We start from the raw sequence: 4260 nt of genomic DNA, 5'->3' as shown, positions 1-4260 counted from the left end.
ACCTGAAGACACTTGTGGTCAGCAATGTATAGAAGGACGTCCAGTCAGGAGGAGGAATCCTGGAGACATTTCAGTAGACTAGAACCCCATTACTTCACCATATAGAGTCATGTATTACACTAGAACATGGTCCCTAATGATCCCCCAATGCTGATATATAGGGAGACTAGGGAACAATAAGGCGTCTACTACATGTGGAGAAGGTGGGCTCCTCCATTATATTGTCTCCATAACAATGTTGTATGTGAATGACTCTCTGCTCTGTGCAGGACATCAGAATGGATTAGGATTATTAGGATTAGATCAACAATTTCTCTGTATTTTCTTCCAGTTCCAACAAGTGCAGTAACAACAAGCACAACACAGGGGTTTACATCCCCGACTGCTTCTGATCTACAGGGGATCGGTGAGTTCTCTAGATACATATATTGTCTGTTCTAGTACGAGGCTGACACTGGAATAAGATTCTCCATATATTGGGGTCACTTATTGTTATTTCTTTGTGAATAATTATAATATGTCCTTGTTTATTATAGTAAAGACGTCTGCTGCAACTGAACAACCGTTGCCGACCACCACGACCACATCCCCTGCAGGTAATATAATAACACATTATAGAACAGACTCATATCTATCCATAGAGGACATAACGGCTCCGCTTATACATGCTTCACCACATATAGTCATGTAGTACAGAGTTAATGGATTAGGATTATTAGGATTAGATAAACAATTTCTCTGTATTTTCTTCCAGGTCCAACAAGTGCAGTAACAACAAGCACAACACAGGGGTTTACATCCCCGACTGCTTCTGATCTACAGGGGATCGGTGAGTTCTCTAGATACATATATTGTCTGTTCTAGTACGAGGCTGATATATAGTACGAAGTTTCTATATATAAAGTAGATGATTAATAATGCAGTTTAATGACTTCTATGTAATAGAATATACTGGACGAGCTATGAATATATAGTTATGGAGGGTAATTCATGTACTTTCTCACATAGGACACTCCAATGGAATTTCCACCAAAAAACAACTAAAATCCATCATTGTTCCACGTGGAATTCTCCATGGTAGGTTCATCTTGATCTTCTTGTTGTTCTCAGCCTCATATCTTGTTCTTCATGTGGAATCTACAATTAATAAAAATATAACATCTCCAAATGTCCCAGTGTAGAAGAAGCGGAGATGTAGAGGGGACTGGAAATCATGGAAATATTACAGGAAATATATATGACGCTCTTATCTGGAAATAATAATTCCTAAGAGAGTCTGAATACTCAGTTACATCCCTGTAGTCTATTTGGTAAAAAGGAAATCTTCAATAATAAAAGTGAATGTGAATTTTTATCATACAGGAGAAATCGGTTTTACCACAACAATTCAACCAAAGAAAATCCGGGTTGTATTTAGGAGAAAGCTTGGTAAGTTCTGTCTGAGGAATTTCTTTATAACCATTGAGACAATTAATCTCCTGAAAATTACATGTAACTATGACCCAATGTATTTCTATAGACAGTAACTGTCTCGAGGCAGTAGTAATATTATTATCTCATACAAAGAGGGACAATATGGTGGTAGATCCACCGCTATGTACAAAGACATACTGCACCCCTTTCCAGACTGGCACACCACTCACCAGTCTTTATATATGACCCATTAGAATAACATACAAGGATTTGGCCCTTTGCTCTACATGACACTTTATTCCACAATCAATGAAAAAAAAAATCTCCTGATGCAGTTCACACTCATATTCTGCATTGACTGACAACATACACTATATTGTCCTCCAACACACTATACCCCATAGCTTTACTGTGATGAGGGGCAAGTAATCTGGTTTAGTAGAATGAACAATAATAATACACTGCAGAGTTGTACATTAGGAGGACACATCAGAGTACTTATGGTAGTGGACTGAATATGATGTAAGGAAATCAGTGTTATGGCAATGCCCACTAATGCACAGCCTGTTACCATTGGATATATCAGTCATTATAAGAGTAGATATACTGCTTACCAGTCACTGTCGGTCATATTTGGCAGTTACCTGGGCACAGAGCGTTATGTCTTTTATCTTATGACTACAAGTTCTTGAATCTATTTGACGAGTTATAAGCATCACACACTTATATCTATAATAACACAATATCAGGATTCATACTTCGTTTGCTCTTAACTTATAACCTCTAAAATAATTTTATTACTAATTTTCAGGTCGTAAAATCAATGAGGACGTAGAAACATCCGACCATGCAGGTAACGTCTTCTCCAGTCTATTACATCATTCATATTATATATATAAACTTGTAAAGAATGACCCTCACAGATGTAATAAATAATACTGTACATAGGAATACATTTATTAATGGACTAACAAGTTAGTGGCTCTACAGGGGTTAAAATCATCTATTTCTCACACTTGACCCTGCAGGGTGACTATATTATTAGTCAGGGAAATGAAATCCCCAGTGACCACAATGTCCCCTCCATGTCACAGGCAGGTACACGGTTAACTAAGGGACCCTGTGATTGTGACATGGGTAGAAGAGGGATAGTGGGGTCTATTGCAGTCACCAGGGAATTTTTAGGTTTTGGGTGTAGTTAGGTCTTGAATAGTAAATAAGTTGCAGTAAATTATTTGCACCTCAGCAGCAGGATATTTGTTACATCCATGATGGCGGCTTTTTAGTTTCAGGAAAAAGCCGACACTTTATAGTAGAAATCTAACTGCTCCGACTAATACAATACAAACCAAGCAGAACTGTAAATGCTGCTAATCAATGAGACATTTCTAAGGAAATTGTAGACAATGAGGTAGATATTGTACCAAAAAACTTTGAATCCTTGGGGATTGAATAATGAAATTAAATTTAACATGTTCCTTTAAACGGTTGGGGTCTGAAAGATTGCTCCATATCTTCCCCAATTTTTAGTACTTTGGAATCAGTTGGTTCTATATATATATTATCTTTGATATAAAAAAATGTTGGATTAAAAGAAAGGAATCCTCTCTATGTTACCTTTGGAGGATGATCTAGGATAATTGTTTGTGAAATTCTTGGAAAAAAATCTTTTTGAATTTAATATAAAAATCTCTGGTCCTGTTATTGAAATCTGAAAGTTTAACCCTAAATTGCCTCTTCATCTGGATAACTTATATATCTTTTATTCAATTATAATCTTCCTTTATTGGTATGATTGTGGGTAACATTATTCCCAATATAAAATGATCAATCTATTGGATAAAAAATCTCAAATGGGTGGGATGGCTCCTGTTAGTCATCATAGCTCTTTTTATGCATATATTCAATGTGATGTAATTCAATAGTTAAATTTACACACTTAGATTTATTGTATTGGGATTGATTCTGCTTTGGGGGCGGTGGGGACCCGGGTACTGATGCCTTAACTGGTAATAGTTCTCCGTCCCTGCCTCCCCTAAGGTATCATCTGTATCTCATATACTTTCTTGTATTGTTGAATATAGTTCATATACATACATGTGCTGAAAGAACTGAACAGGTTTCATCTTCCGTTACAATGGGGGATCTCCTTTTGATGTAGAAAAAATATTTTCCTCCATAAATCCATCGTAAAGTCTGTACAGTAATGGCTAACCGTATTAGCGGAAGATTTAATTTTATTAATAAAATCTAGGCAGTAATGGTATTTAAATTTAACGATTGATCTCATTTTTGACCAAGTAGAGACACATCACTGATTACCCTCCTCCGGATAAATATTAAATATTTTCTATGTATTTTGATCTTTTGGATATTCTAATTGCTGGTTTGAATATATAAATTCTTTTGTCTGTTATTTAAATTGAGAGATATACATCATGGCGGCATTTCATGCAAGAGTTAAATATATAATATCCACAAGATCTTTATGTGAAACATTATGTTTTTGATTATGGAACCAATGAATGAAGTTGGGACACTATATAAATATAGTGTGATTGGTAGTAATTGTCAAACTGCTCTGAAGAAATCCCGTTCAGGGATGAAACGCGTCAGCTGTGTTAATCAATGGGGCGGGTAGTGACGTCCTAACCCTGCCCAGAGAATACCTGTCCAGTTTTGAAGACCTTCTGTGGAAAGGAACATACGTTGGAACCATTACCTATTCGGCTGCCGGCGTGCGATTCTGCCCGGCTTGGTCTGTTCCTCTTGGAGTGCCTTCTTTTCGTCTGAAATTTCAGTGCATGATCCTGCATTTCTGGGCTTCTATCCCAGTGAGTACAATGG

At 36.7% G+C, this 4260-nt stretch overlaps 1 long non-coding RNA gene across 1 annotated transcript; it reads left to right on the top strand.

The window, feature by feature from the left end:
* The first annotated feature begins 775 nt into the window (after nucleotides 1–775).
* Nucleotides 776–1400, top strand: LOC142718385 (uncharacterized). Its single transcript, XR_012872512.1, has 3 exons — nucleotides 776–829; nucleotides 1009–1077; nucleotides 1363–1400. It is a non-coding gene; the product is annotated as an uncharacterized LOC142718385 (long non-coding RNA).
* Nucleotides 1401–4260: the final 2860 nt, after the last annotated feature.

This window comes from Rhinoderma darwinii, unplaced genomic scaffold (assembly GCF_050947455.1).
Source record: "Rhinoderma darwinii isolate aRhiDar2 unplaced genomic scaffold, aRhiDar2.hap1 Scaffold_464, whole genome shotgun sequence".
Lineage (NCBI taxonomy): Eukaryota > Metazoa > Chordata > Amphibia > Anura > Rhinodermatidae > Rhinoderma > Rhinoderma darwinii.
This window is presented reverse-complemented; position numbering and strand designations above follow the sequence as displayed.